The sequence below is a fragment of the Bos grunniens genome, chromosome 4 (genome assembly GCF_055505025.1).
Source record: "Bos grunniens cultivar Pamir isolate PY7600 chromosome 4, Bosgru_T2T1.0, whole genome shotgun sequence".
Classification (NCBI taxonomy): domain Eukaryota; kingdom Metazoa; phylum Chordata; class Mammalia; order Artiodactyla; family Bovidae; genus Bos; species Bos grunniens.
In genome coordinates, this window is record NC_141168.1 from 69,661,248 (window position 1) to 69,688,794 (window position 27,547).

General features: G+C 40.7%; 1 protein-coding gene across 1 annotated transcript in view; it reads right to left on the reverse strand.

Moving 5' to 3' along the window:
- CTTNBP2 (cortactin binding protein 2) overlaps window positions 1–27,547 on the reverse strand; it is a 167,677-nt gene that overhangs the window by 98,607 nt on the left and 41,523 nt on the right.

Sequence of the window (27,547 nt, forward strand, 5' to 3'; positions counted from 1 at the left end):
CATAAAATGGAAAATAGCAGGAAAATAGTATTAGGAATATATTGAAAATGAGCAACGTTTTCCTAACTCAGGTCATTCGGAATAGCTCCTAGAAAAAAATTATTCTATGCCACTGCCAGTGGAAAAACTAAATTACTTTACAATAAATCAAGCTTAATTTTCCAAAATGTCAAAGATGTTTTCTAAAGAAATATTACATACATTTCCTTAATTTAAACCAACTGCACTGACCAACTCAACTTTTCCATTTTAAGACCACTATCAGCAAGCCAACAAGTAGATAAACACGAATGCAAATGACAAGTGAGAAAACGTAACATTTCTTTTCCTATTACCAAATTAGAAAATATAATTTAAGAAAAGTCCAATTCACCATAAAATTTAAGCTATCTTTCAGAGGATTATTTTAAACTTAAAAAATCAAAGTGGTTTGTAAGTCAAAAAACATTTGGTATTTCTAGATTCTTCAATTATATAATCAATGCACTAAATAAGTATTATTTTAGAGATGCAATTACAAAAGCAATTTCATTTTATCCTAACTTTTTTCTTTTAATTTTTATTCAATGTGGTGATTCATCTTCCACCCCTGAGTGAACACTTGGGATAGTCCCCATGGTTTTTCTAATCATTTCTATCTGATATAATACCTATGCTGCTAAGTCGTTCCAGTTATGTCCAACTGTGTGTGACCCAATGGACGGCAGCCCACCAGGCTCCCCCGTCCCTGGGATTCTCCAGGCAAGAACACTGGAGTGGGTTGCCATTTCCTTCTCCAATGCATGAAAGTGAAAAGTGAAAATGAAGTCGCTCAGTTGGGTCCGACTCCTAGCGACCCCATGGACTGCAGCCTACCAGGCTCCTCTGTCCATGGGATTTTCCAGGCAAGAGTACTGGAGTAGGGTGCCATTGCCTTCTCCAATAATACCTATAGTCACTTTAAAATATAAAAATCTCAATTTGGTTTTTAGAATATCCAACTTCAGTGGTATGATGGCTTCTCTTCCCCAGCTAGGATCTGCACCACCTGGGAAGGAAGTGTTTAAGAAAACCTGTCTTCTTTCATTCAATTTTCTCCCTGTCTTTCCTAGTTATTTTCATCCTCTCCAGATTGGAAGGGACCAGAGATAAAGGATGAAGATGGAAGTGAGGGGAACAGGAGCCCTCTACCTGAATGGTTCAGTCGATAAACTGGCCTTACCGGCTGAAACTTACATTTTAACAACCAATTAAAATTACTTCTTCCTGAGATGAAGGGAAAAGCAACTAGTTGGGGCAGGATGCACAGCATTCTCTCCAGAGAAATGCCCCTGGATAAAAATCCTTTCTCTCTTGAATCTCCAACAATTAGATTTTTTATACCCTCAATGTGGGTTAGGAGTTTAAAAGTCAAATGTGGATTTCAAATTTCTTCTGAAAATCTGGCATCTTGGTCCTCATTTTAGCATCCATATTTATTATTATATAGGTCCCCTGCTGAAACTTACATTTTAAGCAGGGGTTCTCATTTTTCAACTATGGAAGTATTTCTTTTAACATTATTGTAAGAAGTCTACCTTTCTTAGTACATCTTTCTTTGTAGCAGAGTTCTTAATCTTGAATGTACCACATTACTTTTAATAAGGGCAGATCAATATAAAAGTATTAATATTTAAGGATACTGTGTAATAAAAAGGACTTGAAATGTGTATAATACTGAGTTTGAAGAGCCCTTTCCCTAAAAAAAGGAATAGCTGAATGTGCAGATAACTTCTTGGATTATGCATCAGAATTACTTGAGAATGAAATGCATTTCAGGGAAATGAGTCATTATGAAGCCACATGCTAACTATAATTATAAAAACAGACTCAAACTCTTAAACCACTGATAAATAAAAACATAATTTCATCAGAATCTGAAGTTATATAGAATCCTGAGAAAGTTGTAAGCAAGAAATAAAAACATGGCCATTATTAATGGAGGATCTCACATACAGAGTTCCTACTTTTGGCTTTCATTGTTTTGTAAGATCAACTGAAGTAGGTTGGACTCAATTAGCAAAAATAAAAGGAAAAGTACTTTAGCTATTCAGCTTTTTCTACAGCATATAATCCTCTTGGGGGGGGGAACCCTATAAACTTGAATCGTAGGTCACAATTACAACATATCACCAATTAATTTTAGAACATATTGACAAACATCACATTAGTCTTTTTTTATCTTTAAAAAATTTTTTTTATATTTTTAATTTTATTTTTAAACTTTACAATATTGTATTGGTTTTGCCAAATATCGAAATGAATCTGCCACAGGTATACGTGTGTTCCCCATCCTGAACTCTCCTCCCTCCTCCCTCCCCATACCATCCCTCTGGGTCGTCCCAGTGCACCAGCCCCAAGCATCCAGTATCGTGCATCGAACCTGGACTGGCGACTCGTTCCATATATGATATTATATGTATTTCAATGCCATTCTCCCAAATCATCCCACCCTCCCCCTCTCCCACAGAGTCCAAAAGACTGTTCTATACATCAGTGTCTCTTCTGCTGTCTCATATACAGGGTTATTGTTACCATCTTTCTAAATTCCATATATATGCATTAGTATACTGTATTGGTATTTTTCTTTCTGGCTTACTTCACTCTGTATAATAGGCTCCAGTTTCATCCACCTCATTAGAACTGATTCAAATGTATTCTTTTTAATGGCTGAGTAATACTCCATTGTGTATATGTACCACTGCTTTCTTATCCATTCATCTGCTGATGGACATCTAGGTTGCTTCCATGTCCTGGCTATTATAAACAGTGCTGCGATGAACATTGGGGTACACGTGTCTCTTTCAATTCTGGTTTCCTCAGTGTGTATGCCCAGCAGTTGGATTGCTGGATCATAAGGCAGTTCTATTTGTCTTCTGAAAAGCTGGAATGATTTTGTAACATTAAAAAGTATTAGTAAAAGGTAAATTTTACTAAGAGCTTATTTTTTATTGCAAGATGTTTCCCATTCATTTTCTCCTAAAATTAAGTTCAGGAGAGAACCACTTTTCCAATTCACATTTTATAGACAAGCAGACTGAGGCTTAGAAAGATTAACTTCCTCTCCTAAGGTCATTTCAACAGGAGCTAGTATTCAACCCAGGCAGTATTACTTTAAAGACTACTCTGAAGCATTTTGTAATTTATGACTAGAGTATTCTGGAATAGTAGAAAGGGCTTCAAAAATTATTACTGCTTACAACATTATTCAGATCAATACAAAGAAATAGTAATGAAGTTTGAAAGACAAAAATATGACAATATTCTAAGTAATTAAATTTTCCATATGCTCTATATGTACTTTCACAGTTGCTGACCAAACACCAACATAATGTAATCAAACTTACACGTTTTTTTTCCCCTCAAGATTCATTCTTCAGAGAGTACTACATAAGTGCAAAATACAATCCAATTAAAAAAATGTTTCCTAAATATGCTTTTCCCCCAAAGCAGCATATTATCAAAAGGCACTGAGTATCTGAAAACTAAAAAAAAAAAACCACCAAAACCCACTAGCATTAATACAGATCTAAGTGCAAGAAGACTGCAGAGGGATTCGGTCTTCAGCTCCAGCCTACACAAGGCAGGGGCCGCTACCAAGGGTGCCAGTGATACACAAGCACAAGGGATGATCCAAACGATGAGCCCAGTCTGATTAGATGGGCTTTCACAGTGATTAATATGAGGCAGTGCTTGAGTAGAAACACTGAAACAAGTATGAAAACCACTTGGGCCTGCAATCAACACTACCTTCCAGGAGTGAACCAGAAATGAACACTGCCCCTCCACACCGCAAATCCAGACTCCACATCAGGCTTCATGAACAGAAAAGATCTGTCAATCAGAAGCAGACAATCTCTGGACTACTGGGCTCACTTCTGGGTGAAATATTTAAAGAATGATCAATACAAAAAGGACTTGAAGATAGAACTGAATAGAAAAAGAAAACAGGAATGCTCAAAAGACTTATAGAAGCATGATAAATCTTTCAATATCTGAAGTCATTTCATCTTTACAGAAGTATTTAACTATTTTCATTATTCTCAAGGAATAGAATTATTGCCATTATAAAAAGGAATGTTTAAGGGTCAAAGCTGTTCCAAAGTAATAATAGGCTGCACTGGATTTGTGAAATCTGTCTGGCAGCGTTTCAAACATCGGCTGAAATGGTAGAAATGGGGTGGGTGCAGAGTCTCAAAAATTAGGAAGGCCGTCTGCTTCTAAACTGCTACACTCCTCTCAAACCCTGAAATACTATTATTCAATATCAAGAGGGATGGAATTTTTTTCCAAGCAGCCAACATGAGAATTTATCTGCTGCTGCTGCTCCTAAGTTGCTTCAGTCGTGTCCAACTCTGTGCGATCCCATAGACGGCAGCCCACCAGGCTCCCCCGTCCCTGGGATTCCCCAGGCAAGAACACTGGAGTGGGTTGCCACTTCCCTCTCCAATGCATGAAAGTGAAACGTGAAAGTGAAGTCGCTCAGTCGTGCCCGACTCGGAAAAAAATCCTACCTGCAAATAAATGTCATTCTAGGAGTGAGTTTACACATTCATACACAGTGTGTGTGCATGTGAACACACACACACGCATACATAGTACTTGAGTGGACTGTAGAGGGTGGAACAACCATGTGAAAGCTACAGTCTTTTGGAGAACGACATTCATTGCCCTTCAGTGATTACAAAGGCTTAGAAATTCACTAGCCAGGAACAAAATGTAACTTTCTGGACTAAAGAATGTCAAAAAGTCTGAGTAATCAGTCCAGTGAGTACATTTCAAACATCACTGATATGTGGCAAGACACACATGGGACACAGGAAAGGAAGGCGTGTCATGAACTTGCCTGCAAGGCAGGAGGAGGATGTCATGGAGCTGCCACAACAGCCTACCTGCTCATGGACAAAATAATCTGGATGTGCAGAAACTGTCATGCCAGTTACATACATAATAAATATTGTGAACCATATATTATGAGTGACTTAGATTTACCTGGTGCCTGAGGTTAAAATCTGGAAGTCATACTTCAATAAATGATCTATTTTCTCACAGGCAAGTAGACCATTCTAACAGTATCTGTGAAATGGTTTGATTTCATAGAAACCAGAGCCAGAAGTAATCTGTCAGTCCTTTATTATGACCCTGCCTGCCACTTAACCACCTTGCAAATAACCATCAGTGTTCATCTCAGCTAGAAATACGGCCCACATTCAACTGTAAAAATAAGATTACCCTTATTCCCTAACTAGGTCAAGAATGGCACATCATGCCTCATTGTTCTGCTCTCTTGCTTAGAGTAGACATTATTACACTCTCAACACACTTTAAGCCGAATCCAGGATAAATCCTATTTATCTTAATACATCTCTCCAGGCAGTCACCATCCATCAATCAGAACTGGAGCACAGATGAACCGACCTGCCAACTCTGCCCTGGGCAGTTAATTGCTACAAACTGCTGTATCTTTACCTCTGTGTGTTTGATCAGCTGTGTCCAGCTCTTTCCGATACCATGGACTATATAGCCTGCCTGACTCCTCTGTCCATGGGATTCTCCAGGCAAGAAAACTGGAGTGGGTTGCCATTTCCTACTCCAGGGGATCTTCCCCACCCAGGGAATGAATCAGGGTCTCCTGGATCTCCTGCACTGGCAGGCAGATTATCTACAACTGCTAGACAGTTAAAACCATGCCTTTTATGTCTCTAACAATGAGCTACCAGTTTAAAACCCCATGTATACCAATTATTTATTTAAGGCTGCAGAAATAATGGTTCTATTACTGGGATTAGTCATGCACAATGACTTATAAAACTTCCATATCAAAAAACAATTTTAAATTTTATAAAAGAGGCATTATTACTCAATGTTAATAGAAAAAAAAAAAAAGTAAGTGTGCTTATCCAAACCTATAAGCATACTTGACATACTCTACATTTTGATTTAAAATACAGTTTGCTAAACTTTGGAAAATATAATAAAAGGAAAAAAAAGGAACAAAAAGATCCATGATTCAATTACCAGAAAGTAGTCACTATTAAGATTTCCTGGTACTCTACAATTTATGTTTTACAAGCATGTATTTAATACCGAAAACAGTTATCAAGGACTTAAGGGAGTATGTTTCAAGTAAACTTTCTCATTTAGTTTGCTAAACAGTTCCTATTTCAATGATCTATATCAATATTTAATAGCATTCCACAGATGAATCCTTATATACTAAAAAAAAATCTTAGTTTATCACTTACTTTACTTTCAACTGTTCTAACATACCTGCAGGTAAAATGTGGGAATATTAAATTCACTGAAATAGAATTACTGGGTTAAAAGATAAAACCATTTTCGTATGAAAGGATTTTTCAATATCTGCAAATCGACTAAGGTGATATCCCTCATCAATAGATTAAATAAAAACCATATGATCATTTCAATAGATGCAGAAAAAGCTTCTAACAAAATCCAACAACCATTTGTGATTAAAAAAAAAAAAATCTCTCCAGAAAGTGGGCACAGAGGTACTATCAGTTCAGTGCAGTCGCTCAGTCGTGTCTGACTCTTTGTGATCCCATGAATCGCAGCACACCAGGCCTCCCTGTCCATCACCAACTCCTGGAGTTCACTCAAACTCACGTCCATCGAGTCAGTGATGCCATCCAGCCATCTCATCCTCTGTTGTCCCCGTCTCCTCTTGCCCCCAATCCCTCCCAGGATCAGGGTCTTTTCCAATGAGTCAACTCTTCGCATGAGGTGGCCAAAGTACTGGAGTTTCAGCTTTAGCATCATTCCTTCCAAAGAAATCCCAGGGCTGATCTCCTTCAGAATGGACTGGTTGGATCTCCTTGCAGTCCAAGGGAATCTCAAGAGTCTTCTCCAACACCACAGTTCAAAAGCATCAAGTCTTCAGCACTCAGCTTTCTTCACAGTCCAGCTCTCTCATCCATACATGACTACTGGAAAAACCACAGCCTTGACTAGATGGGCCTTTGTTGGCAAAGTAATGTCTCTGCTTTTGAATATGCTATCTAGGTTGGTCATAACTTTCCTTCTAAGAAGTAAGTGTCTTTTAATTTCATGGCTGCAGTCACCATCTGCAGTGATTTTGGAGTCCCCAAAAATCAAGTCTGACACTGTGTCCACTGTTTCCCCATCTATTTCCCATGAAGTGATGGGACTGGATGCCATGATCTTCGTTTTCTGAATGTTGAGCTTTAAGCCAACTTTTTCACTCTCCACTTTCACTTTCATCAAGAGGCTTTTGAGTTCATCTTCACTTTCTGCCATAAGGGTGGTGTCATCTGCATATCTGAGGTTATTGATATTTCTCCCGGCAATCTTGATTCCAGCTTGTGCTTCTTCCAGCCCAGCGTGTCTCATGATGTACTCTGCATATAGGTTAAATAAGTAGGGTGACAATATACAGCCTTGACGGACTCCTTTTCCTATTTGGAACCAGTCTGTTGTTCCATGTCCAGTTCTAACTGTTGCTTCCTGACCTGCATATAGGTTTCTATATAGCATTCTATATAGGTTTCTATATAGAGTACTATAGCGGTACTATAGCTCACCATAATGAAGACCTTTTGAAATACATTACCAAATTCCTCTTTAGTGGGGAGTCTGTCAATTTTATTCCCATCAGCAGTAGTGATTTTGTGTCTACAGTTATGACAGAGATTGGTCCATATTTTCCTTCTTTATTTTTTAAAACTCTTTGTTAGTTTGAGGATTAGGATACTCCTAATCTTAACTTATATGCAGAGTATATATATATATTTATATTATATTATATTTAACTTATATGCAGAGTATATCATGCAAAACGCTGGGCTGGATGATTCACAAGCTGGAATCAAGATTGCTGGGTGAAATACCAACAACCTCATATATGCAGATGATACCACTTTAAAGAAAACAAAGAGGAAATAAAGAGCCTCTTGATGAAGGTGAAAGAGGAGAGTAAAAAAGCTGGCTTAAAATTCAACATTCAAAAAATGAAGATCATAACATTTGGTCCTGTCACTTCATGGCAAATAGATGGGGAAAAAGCAGAAACAGTGGCAGATTTTCTTTTCTTGGGCTCCAGAATCACTGCAGATGGTGACGGCAGACATGAAATTAAAAACACCTGCTCTTTGGAAGACAGGCTATGACAAACCCAGGCAGCATATTAAAAAGCAGAGACATCACATTGTGGACAAAGGTCTGTACAGTCAAAGCTGTGGTTTTTTCCAGCTATCACGTACAGATCTCTGAGAGCTGGAAGCATAAAGAAGGCTATGTGCTGAATAATTGATGGTTTTGAACTGTGGTGCTGGAGAAGACTCTTGAGGGTCCCTAGGATACAAAGGAGATCAAACCTTTGTTTTGATCCTTTTCCTTTTCCTTTCCCTAAAGGAAATCAATCCTGAATATTCACTGGAAGGACTGATGCTGAAGCTAAAGTTCCAATCCTTTGGCCACCTGAGGAGAAGAGCTGACTCATTGGAAAAGACCCTGATGTTGGGAAAGACTGAAGACAAGAGGAGAAGGGGAGGGCAGAGGATGAGATGGTTGGATGGCATCACTGACTCAACAGACATGAGTTTGAGCAAGCTCTGGGAGTTGGTGATGGACAGGGAAGCCTGGTGTGCTGCAGTCCATGGGGTTGCAAAGAGTCGGACATGACTTAGTGACTGAACAACAACAACTGCAAAAAAATGATTTGGGCCATGATGCTCCCTTTTGCATTTTCTGATAAGTTTTGTATATATTAGTATTATTTGTTGAATGTTTGATGGCATTTATCAGTGCAACCTTTGAGCTTGGAGTTGTTTTTAGGAGAAGGTTTTTTATAATGAATTATAAAAACAGATATACAGCCATTTGGAATTTTATTTCTTCCTATATCAACTTTGTAAGTTCTATTTTTCAAGAAATGTGGCCAATTCCTCTAGGGGTACTGAAGTTTTTCACCTTATTCACTTACTGTCACTTTAATGTCTGTAGGATCTGTAGTGATAATACTTTTTTTCATTCCTAATATTGGTGAAGGAAGTTGGCCTTAGGAAGCATCACTACAAACAAAGCAACTGGAGGTGATGGAATTCCATTTGAACTATTTCAAATCCTAAAAGATGATGCTGTCAAAGTGTTGCACTCAATATGCCAGCAAATTTGGAAAACTCGGCAGTGGCCACAGGACTGGAAAAGGCCAGTTTTCATTACTATACCAAAGAAGGGCAATTTCAAAGAACGTTCAAACTAATGCACAATTGCACTCATCTCACACGCTAGCAAAGTAATGCTCAAAATTCTCCAAGTTAGGGCTTCCGCAGTACGTGAATCAAGAACATCCAGATGTTCAAGCTGGTTTTAGAAAAGGCAGAGAAACCAGAGATCAAATTGCCAACATCTGTTGGATCACAGACAAAGCAAGAGAATTGAAAAAAAAAAAATGTGCTTCATTGACTATACTAAAATCTTTGTGGGGATCACAGCAAACTGTGGAAAATTCTTAAAGAGATGGGAATACAGATCACCTGACATGCCTCCTAAGAAATCTGTATGTAGGTCAAGAAGCAACAGTTAGAATTGGACATGGAACAACAGACTGGTTCCAAACTGGGAAAAGAGTACGTCAAGGCTATATACTGTCACCTTGCTTATTGAACTTATATGCAGAGTACATCATGTGAAATGCCAGGCTGGATGAAGCACAAGCTGGAATCAAGACTACTGCGAGAACTATCAGTAACCTCAGATATACACATGACACCACCCTCATGGCAGAAAGTGAAGAGGAACTAAAGAGCCTCTTGCTGAGGATGAAAAAGGAGAGTGAAACAGCTGGCTTAAAACTTAACTTTCAAAAAACAAAGATCATGGCATCCGGTCCCATCACTTTATGGCAAATAGATGGGGAAACAATGGAAACAGTGACAGATTTTATTTTCTTGGACTCCAAAACCACTGCAGATAGTGACTGCAGCCATGGAATTAAAAGATGCTTGCTCCTTGGAAGAAAAGCTATGACCAACCTAGACAAAGCTATGTTTTACCTAGTAGTCATGTGTGGATGTGAGAATTGGACCATAAAGAAGGCTGAGTGCTGAAGAATTGATGCTTTTGAATTGTGGTATTGGAGAAGACTCTTGAGAGTTCCTTGGACTTGCAAGGACATCCAACCAGTCCATCCTAAAGGAAATCAGTCCTGAATATTTATTGGAAGGACTGATGCTGAAGCTCCAATTCTTTGGCCACCTGATGAGAAGGACCGATTCATTGGAAAAGAGCCTGATGCTGGGAAAGATTGAAGGCAGGAGGAGAAGGGGACGACAGTGGATGAGATGGTTGGATGGCATTATGGACTCAATGGACATAAGTCTGAGTAAGCTCTGGGAGTTGGTGATGGACAGGGAAGCCTGGCATGCTACAGTCCATGAGATCGTAAAGAGTCAGGCATGGATGAGCGACTGAACAAGAACAAAAATTAGTTATTTGTGTTCTCTTGTTCTTGCTTATTTTAATCAGGAATAAGTCAATTTTGTTGATTTTTTTCAACAAGCCAGTTTTTAGCTTTGTTAATTTTCTATTGCATATTTTGTACTTTTCTCATTGCTGCTATTTAGCAACAAAAAATTTTCCTTCTACTTATGTTTATTTTGCTCTCCTCCTTGTAGTTTCTTAAAGTAGAATCTCAGGCCACCGATTTGTATATCTTTCTCCTTTTTAATACAAGCATTTAAAGCTCTCAATTTGCCTACAAACATGGTTTTAGCTATATTTCAAATATTTTGATGCTGTATTTTAATGCCACTCATTTTCCAATTTTGTGATTCTGTCTTTGTCACACAGAAGTTTCTTTTTTCCAAAACTTTACATATATTTGGAATTTCCCCTGAGAGATATTAAAACCTACTGTGATTATGAAATTCTCTATTTCTCTCTTGAATTCTGTCAACTTTTGCTTCATGTATTTTGAGGTATGTTATTAGTTATATTGAAGAAGAAAATGGCAACCCACTCCAGTATGCGTGCCTGGATAATTCCATGGTCAGAGGAGCCTGGCAGGCTACAGTCCGTGGGGTTGCAAAGAGTTGGACACGACGGAGCAAGTGAACAACAAATCCTTTTATTATTGTGAATTGCCTTACTTTTATAATACTGGGTCTTGTTTATATATTTTATTCTATTTCATTTATCTTTCTATCCATAATTCTCCAGTACAAAAGTTTTAATTTGTATTATTAAGTGCCACCCACCAAAAGAACAAGCCTCCTTCACAATATGTTTCTATAAATTTCTTTGCTATGCTAACAGTTTATTGTCCCAGATGAGATTGAGACGTATAAACTTCTAAAAAGTAAAACAATGATAACTTTGATTGAAATCATGTATAAATTAGAAACACATTTGAAAACAGAGGGCCTTTTTCATAAAATTAACTCTTGCCATGGAAAGTATCTTTTCCCTTATTAAAATTTGCTTTTATATCTTACAGTTTTCTATTTTCAAATTGATTAGCCTAACTTTGAGAATAAAAAGATACTTTGGACAAATCTTTGGAAATATTCCCACTTTTCTAATTATCTCTGCATAGTACATACACTGATTAAAATTGCTAAAGCAGTAGTTCTTAGTTCTAGCTGCTCGTCAGAATCATCTATATAACTCTGCAAACACTGGGTTTTGGTCCAACACATTCAGTAAGTCTACCAAGATTCTCCTAAGTATGCTGATGCCCCAGTCAAGGATAAGAATAACCAATTTCTTGCTTATCTCTACACTTTTCTACCATTATTTCAAGTATTTTTATGCTTATTCTCTACTACGCATATCTCTAGGTCACTTACTTTTCAAGCAGCTTTTGGATGGGAATGCCTTCTATCTGTACCAGTCTTTAGATGATTTCTACTTCCTTCTTACATTTACATTGTCTGGGTAAAAACATTCTCAAGGGGCCATCCTAAGATTCCTTCCGTATCCAATAGTACACAGGAGCAAGTCCAAAGCCAAGGAGGATTTTCTCCCTTTCAGGTAAGCCTCCTGTTTTTCTGCCTGATTAAGTCGATTCTTTCTCCATCCTTAAAATTAAGAAATAACACTTAAGATTATTCCTGGTGTTGGCTGGTATTATCCTGGCATGTAGCTTTTTCATCTGCAGGTGGAGACTTTTACTGCTGAGCCCTTTTTGAGGAGCATCAATTTTTCTCCAGCAGATCTCCATTCTCTATGCTCCACATACATGTATCTTCATTTCTATTTTGTCCCTTTAATCCCTTCCTCCGGGTTCTAGGAAATTCAAAACTGGATTCAGGTTTTTTTATAGTGCCAATTTTTGTTCCCCTCTCACTTCTAACATATATTTTCATTTCCCTAGGACATTTTAAATTCTCATGACAACCATATTAGGTAGGTACTGCTGTCTTCACACTATAGATAAAAACAATGAAGCACTGAGTGGGCAAGGCGCTTGTCCAGGGTTGTGTGGCTAGAAGGGGTGCAGCCAGGGCTCTCTCCAGCCTCCAAGATACAGGCTCCATTCTGAGATTTCTTCCCCTTAGCTTTGTAGCAGTTGTCTCTCCATCACAATCTGGCTTACCCACCATTCAGTCTAATTTCAGAGCCTCTATTTCCTTGAATTTTAAGACACAAAGCAGATGCTCTCTAAAAATTACTTTCTAAAATTTACTTCTCATGTTAATTTTTGTCAGATGGAGGTTGTTCCTTTGCATTTCAAGTGTTATCTTCCTTGTTCTACGCTGCAAAACTCTTCATAGGCCTTACAGATTTTTCTTTTTATTTTCCTAGTATCTGTTGACTCCATCTTTGGATCAGTGGGAGTCAACCCGGATCTGGTTTTTAACCATAAGCAGGTAGGTAGAAGCTCCCTGAGTATCTTTACTCTCCATCTGAACTGCTATTAAAATTCTTCTCAAATATGGTGAACAGTGAGCAGACAGGTGCAAATTTACGTTGCAATGCTGCTTTCAGCTGAGAAGAGTGACGGCCCCTGCGAGAGATATGGCTCCTGTTGCACAGCCCCAACCCTGTGTGTTAAGGACAAGGAGTCTCTTTGGCTGAACTTGTTCCCTAGGTATGAGGGCATGTCTTTGGCATCCTCAGTCCTGAGAGAATATCAGGGAGTAGCCTGGACGCCCAGATAAGCTCTCTGGTTGTTGCAGCAATCCTGCTTTCTGACACTTCTCCTTTGTGTCACAGAAGGGATTTCAATTGGCAACTCCCTACTTATCCCCCAGCCTGCCCTCACCTCCCCAGATCCTAGGAGGTAGGAGTGGGCTGGCTCTTTCCAAGTTACAGGTCCACCTCCTGAGAGGGCATCACAGGGACCCAGGAAGTGAGTCAGTTCTCCTTCATCTCAACATTCTACCAAGCAGATATTCCTTTATTTTTTGGGTTATGGGGAGTGCATCTGTTGAGAGTGGGCTCAGCGATCAAGGTATATACACCCAGGCTGGTTACTTTACTCCCTTGGGTCTTCTCTGGTTTCATAAAAGAATACCTAACCCAGGAAGTTGTCACTGTTTTTTTGAAGGATTAAATGAAATAACGCAGGGAAGACACTTGGCTCGGTGTCTGGAAGATAGCGTGTGTGTAATAAATAATGAAGTGAGGTGAAGAAGTGAAGTCACTCAGTCGTTTCCGACTCTGAGACCCTGTGGACTGTAGCCTGCCAGGCTCCTCCATCCATGGGATTTTCCAGGCAAGAATACTGGAGTGGGTTGCCATTCCTTCTCCAGGGATCTTCCTGACCCAGGGATCAAACCTGGGTCTCCCACACTGCAGGCAGACTCTTTATGGTCTGAGACACCTTCAATGTATGCCATTTTACTAATGATAACATTCTTTCTAGCTTGCAAGTTTTTGCTTATTTTTGTATCCTTTAGCCTATCTCCTTAGAGAAATGAGAAGTTAGGAGTCAGAGGCCAGTACCAAGTCGAGTCACCATGTTAGTTATAGCTCCAAGGCATTTATCAAGCTTCTAGTACATTGGGTGATTGTGTTCATGTGTGCATTCACACCTTTAGAACTATTCTGCCTCTTCAATTGCATCATAATCCTTAAGGCAAATGTCCTGTGCTCCTAAGGGTCCATTATTCTAGACACTCCTCCGTGTACTGAGGGTGTGCTCACGAGATGCTACACATGCAGCAAAAGCGACTTATCATGTCAGTTGATGGAAATGAACTCACCATCCAACACTTAAATGCGTATGAATATGACATTCCAGCAATAGAGAAGACGTAGATAATACAGTCCTTTGAGATATTTTTAAAAGATTACAGTGCAAAATACAAAGACCTAGAAAAAATACAATAGAATCCTATTTCAATACCACTTTTTAATACGTGAAATTGGTTCTAATGTAAGTTCAATGATGTGTTCTCAAACACCACATTTACAGCGAGAAGATACTGTTGAGCCATTAACTTGATAAGCTTTGCCCTCATTAATGAATGCATTTTTCTACTCTCAGGGTAAATTTAGATGTCAACATGTAAAGATTCTATTTGTAGCCTTACAGTAACAAATGTATACTAGCCATTCATTTGCTGAAGCTGTAAATCGTATCTTTAAGTTTTCTAAAATTTCTCAGTTCAGTTCAGTTTAGTCACTCAGTAGTGTCCGACTCTTTGTGACCCCCTGAATCGCAGCACGCCAGGCCTCCCTGTCCATCACCAACTCCCGGATTTCACTCAGACTCACGTCCATCAAGTCAGTGATGCCATCCAGCCATCTCATCCTCTGTCGTCCCCTTCTCCTTCTGCCCCCAATCCCTCCCAACATCAGAGTCTTTTCCAATGAGTCAACAAGTTTCTAGATATTAAATAAATTGAAAGAATTTTTCCAATAAAATATATAACCCCATCAAAAACCTATCAAAGTTTGTTACCGTACAGTGAACTAGCAAAACAGCAGCTGCTGGAAAACACTGCTTAGAAGAACATCTGTCAGAAAATATGTTTCTGGTGATTAAAAAAATATAAAATTTTACTCAATCATTGATATTAAAGCGTTTGCAAATAAGACTTCTGTAGAGTGGTCGGAGACTATCCAGAGAAGCAGTGACCACTTCTGGGGACTGAATATTTCTGTACCAAGCACACTGGCAGGAATTTGGCAGTTACTCTCCTTCATGTTTGCTGGACCGAATTCCTGTTTTGAAAATTCTCAAACAGGTTTTTCTCCTGTTTGCACGTTATTCACATTATCATGACCACTGAAGCATTTTCTGATTTGGCTTCAATCACCTAGAACTTTGGACTCATAATAAGAAAAACAAAACCAGCATTAAACACCTTGTCTAAAATGAACATACAAGTAGTTACCCAAACAAACAAAAAGAGACCAACCTCAAGAGAAAGGAAGGTAGCTTACTTGAAGGATTTCATTATTTTTGGAATAATATAGTTTACTAATGTGGTAATTCCAGAAATGCCTACTTATTTGTGATTCAAGTGAAGAAATGTGCAAATAGTAGTGGATATGGGAACAGTGTTAACATAATCTTACCCTTGCAAAAAAATTTAAAAAGTGAAAAACAAAGAAAGAAAGGCAGTGTTTTCTCCTAGGGACAATATAACAGATAATTTCTGTGGGCAGAGGTTGTGATTAAAAATTTAAAATATGGTCCCTTTTATAGCTGCAGGAAACATAAGCTGGCGCAGTTAAAAATAAAATTCCCCAGGACATAAAGAGAGAATGATGATGACAATGTGCTCTCGGGGCTGCATCCCCTCCCACTTTCCAATGGATCCAGCCTTGGTCACTGAGAGAAATTCACTAATGCAAGCCCTGCTGAGCATCTGGAAAACATAAACAGAAAGATCTCAACATTCTCACCTTCTACCAGCTGAAGATGACTCACTCCATATCAACAGCCATCAAGGGAAATGGAAAGTCGATGATTTGAAGGCAGTCTTCATTCAAACTCTATCAGTAATTTGACCACCATTAAATGTTTCCCAATCTAAAAGAAAGTACCTTCTGCTACTTCCCGCAGCAAACCAGAAAACATGGCTCACTACACAGATCTCTGGGCAGCCCTGGGAGAAAGCAGAGTCCCTGGAGGGCAGGTTCATCAGATGCCTGCAGTGAAAGATGGTGTGGGGTGCCTCTGAGATGGTGGCAGATGTGCAAACCTTGCGTCAGACACTCCTAGTTTCTCTTAAGTCAGAGTCAGGGGTCTAGCAGGCAAAACGTGAGGGGAAGAGCTTATCTTCTTCAAGGGACGGGCAGATCTCAGGAGGAGAAGTTTCACTGGCAGGAAGAGGGTAAGAATCCGTTTAAGACCACACAATTTCATCTTCCTGCACTGTATTTGATGCAAGAATAGCTGTGAAAATACTTTATACACTACTAACTATGGTGCCCAGGTTGTTTGGTGTTACTAATATAAAGTTGAATAGGTCATTTATCACAGGTTTGTGGTAGCTCACATCATGAAAATGTTCAACTACTTATGTTTCTGCTCGATTTTTCTTTTTGCTTTACATCATTTATTCCTTGAGAATTCATTAGGCAACGTCTATGCATGGGCCATTTTCCTCTAGCGATTGGCTACCCCTGCCTTCTTTATTCTGCTTTGTGGGCAAAAAGGGGAGAGCGTTGCTGCTTTTCTTAAATAGTCTGTAATAGAGAGTAAATTACAGAACGCTGTAAACATGTGCTACACATTATGAAACAGTGAGAGTACGGCGTCTCCTCCAAAGGATGTTAGGCCAAGACGAATGGTAATCATTTCCTGAGTCTCCAACATGATTTATGATGGGCTGTGATCAATTTCTGAAAAGAGTAAACCTAAACTATTATTTTTAAAGCCTATTCTTCTAAGAATCCACTTTCTCTTCTCCAAGCTATGCCACCCACTTTCTCAGTGAAAAGTGAGTGCTGGTCTGAAAGCGTCTGGGGCCTCAGAGTAGACACACTCCTTCTAGGTGGCACATGGCAGCGCTCGCTGGGATCTGCTGCAGGAAGGGGGTCAGGACCCTGCCATTCCCACCCCCTCTATCCCGGAGCCACTGCCGAAGGCATCTGCTTCCCTCCTTTAATACCCTTAGTCTCCTATTAGTGTTCCTGGAGAACACCAGGACAGTAAAAACAAAGTTAGGATGGGATTAAGGTCATTCCCCCTCTGCAGAAAACATGTCAGTTCTTAAAGTCTGGTCAATTGGACAGAAGTGCTGTTCAAGTAGAACTAAAGCCTGTGGTCACAGCCCCTCAGCCAGAGCAGACAACACTATCATTCATGCTGAAGACAAGCATTCTCAGCTGATGATGACTACAACATCAGATGATGCTATGAACCTCCCGGAAGACACACATCCCTAGAAGCAACAGGACTAGGAACAGGCTTCCACACACACTCGTTCAACCACTGCTGCTAACCAACAGGAAAGGACCTGGGTATAATTTACCTGTCTCTGTGCTTTAGTAAATGCCCCCAATAGGAATCACAGCCACAGCACTGGTCATAGCCATCCGACCTTCAACATGACCAACCTTACTAAGCACCAGAACTTATAAGACAGGAGCCTTCAGAGCATCTGAGGCATCGCAATAGTTGTCTGAGCTGACCCGGTGCAGCGGTGCATTTAGGAGATCCCTCTAAAATATCATCATGCTTGACAGTAGACTCACGGATAGCTTTGCCTGTATAGTCTATTTTTAAATATTGGTACCAGGCACATGGATACTCACAGCTGTGTTTGAGAAGTAAAGGATAACATGCACTTGAGATTAAGCCTAGCATCCATGAAACAGTTCCACTCCATTACATATAAACAACTGTACCAACAGGAAAACCTACCAAAATGACCAGAATATCAATTTATGCAAGAAAAATGTTCATAGCCCATTTATACAGTAATTCTTTTTGAAGTTGATTTAGCACCAGTCTTAATATTACTATTTCTCAATGTTCAAATGGCCCTTGCAAACAACAGATTTTTTTAAACACACAAAGAACACATATGGAGCATAAAACAGGCAATCAAATTCACTTTATGTCCAGGAGGATAATAACGGAAGAACAGTGATCTGTTATAAGGGTTTTGCTGTGATTCTACTGAGTCAAGGTCATGCTAGGAGGCCAAGAGCAAATGCTCGATGGATGTCTTCTAAGGTCAATCATCAGCTGCTGCTGCTGCTGCTGCTAAGTCGCTTCAGTCGTGTCCGACTCTGCACAACCCCATAGATGGCAGCCCACCGGGCTTCACCGTCCCTGGGGTTCTCCAAGCAAGAACACTGGAGTGGGTTGCCATTTCCTTCTCCAATGCATGAAAGTAAAGAGTGAAAGTGAAGTCGCTCAGTCGTGTCCAACTCTTAGCGACCCCATGGACTGCAGCCCACCAGGCTCCTTCATCCACGGGATTTTCCAGGCAAGAGTACTGGAGTGGGTGCCATTGCCTTCTCCGATATTTAAACTACCTTTTGCAAATGAACAGCCTAGATTACCAAATGGTCAAAGAATCCTATGGGCTAGGAAAAGGTTAATGATGTTTCAAAATGTAAGCTTTTTTTTTAATAGGGTAAGGTAAGGTAAAATTCTAACTGTGGATGAAATATGTGTCACTTAGGACACTTTCAGGTAGCATCACCGACTCAATGGACATGAACTTGAGCAAACTTTGGAAGATAGTGAAGGACAGGGAAGCCTGGCATATAGCAGTCCAGGGGGTCACCAAAAGTCAGATATTAAACAACTTAATGACTGAACAATAACAGGACACTTTTATTTTAAATTCCAACACTTAGAGAAAGATAAAACATAAAATGACTTTTCAATGATTTTAGTGCCCCTCTTCACTGAGAACTTTGCCATCATCCAGGAGGCCCTAAACTGTATGGATGAGCAGAAGGGTCGGAGCTCACAATGTCCTTATATCTTTGGCTCCAACAGCCTTCACCCCTTTTCCTCTCCATCCAGGGTAGAGCTCAAGTTTCTCCATATGCTTCTATTTTTTCAGACCATTAGTCCTCAGTACTGTCAGCTTGGCTCCACCCAGAATCTGCCGTCTGTGTCTCTCAGGAGGCTGAGCCGTGCTGAAGCATCAACAGCCTATTTTAAAGCCAATACACACTTGAAGTCTCCAAACTCACCTGGGCCCAGGGAGTCAAGGCTACTAGAGGTTCCGTGAATGAAAATAGCTTGGAGCAGGCCTATGCACCACGAGTCTCTGGTTCCATGGTGGATATTCCAAACCTTCTCTGTGCTCCTAACCCATCCTCGTCCCCTCATGGCACTCAGCCTTGCTTTCTTCTTCATGCTGGAGATCATTTTTTTCCCTTAGTACTCTCAAAGTTCTGTTCCCTCCCTTACAGTCTTTCTCAAAGGAAACAATTTATTTTTCCCACTTCTTTTCTGTAGTCTGTCTACGCCTGGCTTTTCCTCTCCAAATCCTTTTATCTCTAAATTGCTACCAACAGTACTCTGTGAACAGTACAGTTTCTTGTAGGACTTCCCTGGCGGTCCAGTGGTTAAGACTCCACACTTCCATGCAGGGGGCATGGGTTTAATCCCTGGTAGGGGAGCTAGGATCCAGCATGCTTTGTAGCTAAAAAAAAACAACGACGACTTCTTACAGACTTGTAAATTCAACTGCCACTAAAAATTTTACCCTGGGTCTTTCAAACCCAGAAAAATTGGTGAGCATCAAACTGAAGTCTTCATCTTCTCCACCAAGCACCTCTTACCACACCCTGCTTTGGTTATGGCACCACCACACTTCACATGCAACCTGAGTATCAACAGGTAATTGCATCCCTCTCGTTCCCACAGGGGTCAGTCAAGACCTAGCGTTGTTGTTGTTTAGTTACTAACTGATGTCCGACTCTTTAAGACCCTGTGGACTGTAGCCTGCCAGGGTCCTCTGTGCATGGGATTATCCAGACAACAATATTGGAGCGGGCTGCCATTTCCTTCTCCAGGGGATCTTCCTGACCCAGGGATGGAAACTGCTTCTCCTGCATTGGCAGGCGGGTTCTTTATGGCTCAGTGGTAAAGAATCCACAGGCCAATGCAGGAGACTTGGGTTTGATCCCTGGGTCAGGAAGATCCCCTAGAAAAAGAAATGACAACCCACTCCAGTATTCTAACCTGGAAAATCCCATGGACAGAGAAGCCTGTCCATGGGGTACAGTCTATGGGGTCACATAACAGCCAGACATGACTTAGCAACTAAATAGCAACACCATCCCAGCCACCTCTTTCTTACTCAAGCCGCTTGTCATCTTTCTCACTAACACTTACGATGGTCTGCTTGGTCTCCACATCTCCAGTGATGATACCTCACCAATCAGTATCAGTCTCTTTGCTGACCAAAATGATTGCCTGGAAATGCAGGTCAAAGATATCACTGTATTGCTCAAGAGCTGTCAAAACTCTTCATTACTGAACAATTAAGCCCAAACCTCATCAAAGTCTTCCATGAGCTGACCCGTGTTCTCTCTCTCCTCTCATTTTTCACATTCTATTGCCCACCTTCCTTCTCTTCACCTCCTAAGCTTTGTGTTAACTATATTTTCTTATTTTCTGTATTCTTGCTGTTGTAACATCTAACTCATCGATGAGGGGACGACTGTTCCTCTCAGGGCTAGTCAGTTTGTAGAGAGAGCCAATGACTGCAAATGTGACTTTCCTGTGCAAACCAACCAATCTGCAGCCCAAACCCCACACCTCCCCCACCTTTATCACCTCCTTTATCAAAGCCTCCCTCATTAATAAACCCACTATCCCCCACTCTAATCACTCCAGGAACAGGTTTGGACAACAAGTGGCAGTCCCTATTTCCTGGAGCTTTTTGAAAATTCCAACTACTCAACACTAAGCCTGCTTTCCTCACCTTATACATTCCTTCCCACAGAAACTGTAATAAAGACTTTCTGCCCCTCCTGATTCTTCTGCCTCCAGACTGACCCTGGTGCTTCCCCACATGGCCCTTCATGGCTATGCTGTGCTTTCTATATCTCAGGATCTAAGCATAAAAAATTTCTTCTATCAAGGCAGTCATTGCCATGTCTGCGTCTTATCATATCTGATTAAAACAAATCCGGGGTAGTGAGCTACCCTGGCAGCTCAGTGATAAAGAATCTACTTGCCAATGCAGGAGACACGGGTTCAATCCTTCCAGGAAGACCCCACATGCCACGGAGCAACGTGAAGCCCAAGCACCACAACTACTGAGCCTGAGCACCCTAGAGCCTGTGCTCGGCAACAAGAGGGTAGCCCCTGCTCACTGCAACTAGAGAAAAGCCCGAGCAGTACTGAAGACCAAGCGCAGACAAAAATAAATAAATAAAACCAATCCTGGGTACATTTTAAAACAAGTTCCAACCACAAAAGTATTCACAAGGCTTTCCGTTCACCATGCTGTTTCAGAGCACCGTGTACAGAGCTGCTGTTGTATTTTTCCAGTGAGACTGAGTTTCTAGTTCGTCTCTCTCTGTAAAGCTTTCGTGACCACGCCTGCACCAATGCCCAGTCCTTTCTCTCTGTGCCGCCACTGTCTTTTGTATACAGCTCTCAGCCAAACACCCGTGATTTCACCATAACACTGTTACTCACTTAAAAATGCCTCTCTCCCCTCCTAGTGAAAGTGAAGTCGCTCAGTCGTATCCAACTCTTAGCGACCCCATGGACTGCAGCCCACCAGGCTCCTCCATCCATGGGATTTTCCAGGCAAGAGTACTGGAGTGGTATGCCATTGCCTTCTCCACTCCCCTCCTAGACCAGGCTATAAACTACAAGAAAGAGACTGGGCCCTCCTCATGTTTATCATGAGTACTGAGCTAAGCACACAATAAACAATGAATTCTTTATGAATTAGTTTAAATGTACATCAGGGTTTCCCAGGTGACACTAGTGGTAAAGAGCCCTCCTGCCAACACAGGAGACATAAGAGAAGTGGCTTTGATCCCTGGGTCGAGAAGATCCTCTGGAGTAGGAAATGGCAACCCACTCCCATACTTTTGCCTGGAGAATCCCATGGACAGAGAAGCCTGGCAGGCTACAGTCCACAGGGTTGCAAAGAGTCAGACTCAACTGAAGTGACTAAGCACAAACATCAATAGTGTTAGTACTGAGTAGTGCTAGTGACTAACTTTGCTCCTTTGAAATAAAGCTTTCTGATTAAGAATTTCCAGCTGGAAGAAAAAAGGTTAATCAGTAACAGCTTTGTACACAGCTTATTCTCAGCCACATAAACTATTCAAAGAAATATAGACAGAGATAGATACAACAGATCTTAACATAGCTTAGTCAAATATATGGACTTTAGAATGTATTTTGTACATACATTTGACTAAGAGTATGTGATACAAATTTAGAATCATAATATCTCTAAAAACTAGAGAGAACAAACTGATTCTGAGCTGCCTGAGAATTTAGGCTAATTTTGTTTTTTTCTCCCTACCTAGGATTCTTATGGAGAAGGCAATGGCACCCCACTCCAGTACTCTTGCCTGGAAAATCCCATGGATGGAGGAGCCTGGTAGGCCGTAGTCCATGGGGTTGCTAAGAGCTGGACACGACTGAGTGACTTCCCTTTCACTTTTCACTTTCATGCATTGGAGAAGGAAATGGCAACCCACTCCAGTGTTCTTGCCTGGAGAACCCCAGGGACGGGGGAGCCTGGTGGGCTTCCATCTATGGGGTCGCACAGAGTCGGACACAACTGAAGCGACTTAGCAGCAGCAGCAGCAGGATTCTTATAATCCACTCCAGTTAGGAACTGATACAAAGCACAGAGTGAAACAAACTGATCTCTCTTTTCTTCCTCATGATAGATAATTTAAAATTTCAATGCAGGGTTGTAAGAATGCAAGATAAGTACATAGTTTGAGGGATAGAATATTTACGTATGTCAACATACTAAAGAAGTATGAAATTAACATTTAAAATGAACAAGTGTTACTTTTTAAAGTGCTAATCATAAATTTCTCCATCTTAACATCTGTAGAAGTCTCATTTACAGCATTCAAGTCTGTTGCTTTCAAGAAATGATGAGCTTTTATAATTTGTTCCATTTTCTTTTCAACACAGGAACAGGAATACACTAATTCTTTGGTCCACTTGGAAGGTGTTAAGTTGGGTTTACTTATCTTCCCTCATAGCTCAGGTGGTAAAGAATCCACCTGCAATGCGGGAAACCCTGGTTTGATTTCCTGGGTCAGGAAGATCCCCCAGAGAAGGGATAGGCCACCCACTGCAATATTTGTGGGCTTCCCTGGTGGCTCAGGCGGTAAAGAATCCACCTCCAATGCAGCAGACTGGAGTTCAATCCCTGGGTTGGGAAGCTCCTCCTCCCCTGGAGGAGGGCATGGCAACCCACCCCAGTATTCTTGCCTGGAGAATCCCCATGGAGTGGGGAGCCTGGCAGGCTGTGGTCCATGGAGTGGCAAAGAGTCGGACATGACTGAGCGACTAAGCACATACCTACCTATCTTCTCAGAACCAAATAATTCTGGCCCTTTAAAAGCTACACAAGCAAAAGGTTAAGGTTTTACTTATTTAGAGGTGCCTCTTTGAAATGCCTCAGAGTTATACAACAGTGTTCCAATTTTCCCACTCTCCAGATAATTGCCGGCATTAATAAAAGGAAAAACAGCTTACAGTGCTCACATCCTCAGGTGGAATTCTGAAACCAAGAGGGCCAGAAACTGCTGTGCATGGATGGATGCTGTAACTTCCCAGCCTCCTACAAGGGATGGCTGAAGTTCCGTCTGAACAGTGTTTGCAGGAGACAGCCTCCCACTGAACCCCAGGGACAGCACAGTGAACCGTGAGGGTGACTTGTCCACAAGAAAGATGGGCACGCTAACCTGCACTGCTCTTCTTCCTTAAAGCGAGCGGGTCTGGCTAAGACTGCAGACACTGAAGCTTCTAGGGAGGGAAAGCCATATAATTCAGTCCAGGATACAGACTCTGGTCTCCAACTGCCTGGATCTGGATGTTGGTCCTATCATTTCCTAGCTTGCTAACCACTATAAGCCTTGGTTTCTCAGGTGTACAATAAAGATAATGACACCTAAGTCACAGAACTGCTCTAAGTCTTAAAGAGATAATTAATGTACAGTTGCCCAGCATGTTGCTTGCCACAAGGACAAGTGTTCAGTTCTGTTGCTCTCAGTAAGAGGAGAATTTATATACCACTTATCAAGTGCCCAGGCTAAGACTGGGCCCAGTAGTTGGTTACAGAAGGCTTCATTACCAAGGTGATGCTTCTACTTCTTCCTGCTATGTCAAGTTTTAAACACAAGCCATGCTCTTGGACTGTTTTTCCAAAAGATTATTTTTAAAGCAGTTTTATATTCACAGAAAAATTGAGCAGAACACGCAGAGATTTCCCATACACCTTCTGCACCTACGGACGCACAGCCTCCCCCATTATCAGTGAGTCCCACCACAGTGGCGTATTTGGTACAACTGATAAATCTGTATTGACAACATGACGGCAAGTACATGGTCTGCCTATGGGGTTATTCTTGGTCTAGTACGTTTTCTGGGTTTGGACAAATGCATGACATAAATCGATCATTACAGAATCATATAGAGTGGTTCTGACGCTCTGTGTTCTGCATCTTCACCTGTCTCCCCACTCCTCATTCCTGCCACAACCACTGATCTTCTGACCATCTCTGTGTTGCCTTTTCCAGAACTTCGTGGTATACTTGGAATCATGAAGAATGCAGCCTTTTAAGACTGGCTTCCTTCACTAAGTAATCCTCACTTAAGGTTCCTCCATGTCTTTTTATGGCTTGACAGCTCATTTCTTTTCAGTACTGAACAATATTCTATTGTTTGGATGTATCCCAATTTTTCCATTCACCCACTGAAGGGCATCTTGGCTGCCTCCTGGTTTTCAAAATTATGAATAAATCTCTGTGAATGTAAGTTTTCAACTCCTTTGGGTAAATACCAAGGAGCATAATTTCTGGAGTAGGTACAAGTATGTTTAGCTTTGTAAGAAACCTCCAAAGTGGAGTACCAAAAGCAGCTGTACCATTTTGCATTCTTATCACAATAAATGAGCATTCCTGTTGTTCCACATCCTCAGCAACACTTGGTATTGCCAGTGTTTGGATTTTGGCTCTTCTCATAGTGTGTAATGATGCTAAATTTGTATCATTTCATGGGGTTTCCCCCATTATATTTTTCTTTATAAAACTGAACAAGGTGATCTTTAAGAATACAATGGAAAGAGTTAATAAATGTAACTCTTGTACAAGATAACCTAATTCTCCAATTTACCAATGTACTTTTCAGAGAGACCAGAGCCAGTCTTTGCCTGAGTAGACTTAACCTGAAGGAATAAATCATAATTGAGAAATGGAGTAAGACTGAGTTCTGATCAACATCATTTGCATCTTTGTGTCCAGTCCGACCTGGAAGCTAGACTTACTGCTGTAATTGTTAAATTATATGAGCCAATCTATTTCTTGGGAATTATCTGGTTTCTGTCATTTGTAACAACAAAAAAAAAATTCTCAATAACAAGGCACTGAACTCCACACTTTCATAACACCACCACCAACAATAAAACAACAAAATGTTCTGTTTTAACATCTGCTGGCCTAATAAACTTTGTTTTCTCACCACCATGAACCTTCTCTGAAAGCATCTTTTCCAGATTTTTTTTTGCCACACCAGTGCAGCATGTGGGATCTTAGTTAACTGTCCAAAGTTCAAACCTGTACCCCTTGCATTGGAAGCTCAGAGTCTTAATTACTGGACCACCAGGGAAGTCCCTTCCAGATTCTGATTTCTACTTCTCTTGTGTTGATATACCTGGCTACCTTCTTTGCTCTTAAACTCTTCCTCATTGGCCCTAACCAGTCTCTCCAGTGAAGAAAATGCCAAGTAAAGGATCAGGCATAATCCTTATAAAAAGGATGGTCTAAAAGCCCCAGAAAGGGACATCCACCTAGAGCTGCAGCCACAAGGTCCCTCATCAACTGATCTCTGCCTGCCTTTCCAGCCTCACCCCTTACTGTGCTGCCCCCTAAACTAGCCCAGTTCAACCCAGCCAACCTACACAGATCATGACACGAACAAATCATTGTTTAAAACAACAAAATTTTGGTATAGCTTATTATGTGGCTACAGTTAACTGTAATACTGCTCTGTGCTGTGCTATGTCGCTCAGTTGTATCTGACTCTTTGCAACCCCATGGACTATAGCCCACCAGGCTCCTCTGTCCATGGGGATTCTCCAGGCAAGAATACTGGAGTGGGTTGCCATGCCCTCCTCCAGGGGATTTTCCCATCCCAGGGATCGAACCCAGGTCTCCTACATTGCAGGCAGATTTTTTACCACCTGAGTCACCAAGGAAGCCCAAGAATACTGAAGTGGGTCACCTATCTTCTCCAGGGGATCTTCCTGACCCAGGAATCAAACCACAGTCTCCTGCATTGCAGGCAGATACTTTACCAGCTGAGCTACCAGAGAAGCCCAATATTGCCCTAAGGGACACAATCTCCCAAGGGGAGACATTCCACCTAGAGGTAAGCACAATGTAACAAGATGCTTAGTTTAATGCTTTCTACAAACACTCAATTGTTTACCGCTTTCTACAAACCCTCCCAAGCATCAAGAGTCCATCTCTGGTGTGAGCAACCGCCATGGTGAAAAGGACAAAAACCAAACTCTGAGCCCAAAGATCAGAGATCTGCCACTAACATCAGAAGAGATGTGACCCGCTGAACTACAGTTTCCCACTGAGTAAACAGGAATGTTATAAAGAATACGTGGCACAAAACAGAAGCAAGGTCTCCAATGCTAATATTATTAAACAGCTTAACGTCGTATCTGCCACCTTGTTTGGGGGTAAGGCTATGGGCAAATTTTCTCTTCAGACATTAGTTAATCATTACAAAAAGAATAGAAAGAAGAATTTTTAAAAATCATTAACATGTATTAACTCTGCATTGCTCACAGGCCCAATCTTTGAAAACTATCCTAGCTATTAAAAGGATTTATATACTCAAATTCAGACTTTCTAACAAATGACCAGCTATTTAACAAGTGATCTAGCTTGGAAGATTTGAAGCAGAAATTCTCTGAAATCTACTATTTAATTTATAGGGTTCCACTTTTATATATCACCTTTGAATCTCCTTTTACAAAAACATTCATGAGAACACTGACATATAAAATACTGAAAGAAACTGCCCTAGAATACAGATTTCAGGATTTACTATAGTTTCTCTAGGCTTGTTTATATAAATCTTTTTAATAATAAGCAGTTATGAAGCAGCTGGGAACCACTGTACCATTTTATTATTTAGAATTTCTTAATTTCTTTAAAGTGTTTCTACATTCTTGTTTAATAATGTATATGAATGTTCCAAATGGGAGTCCTTAAAAAAAAATCCTCCAAAATACAATCTATACAAGTTCATTTCCCAGAGAAGCATTAAAATTCATTTCCAGGCCTTTCCTAACTACCCTGCCTAAAACAGGAGCCTACCTACTATTCTCTTAATACAAAATCTGGTCACAAATAGTAATTTTCCCCACAGTCTGTTTCCCTC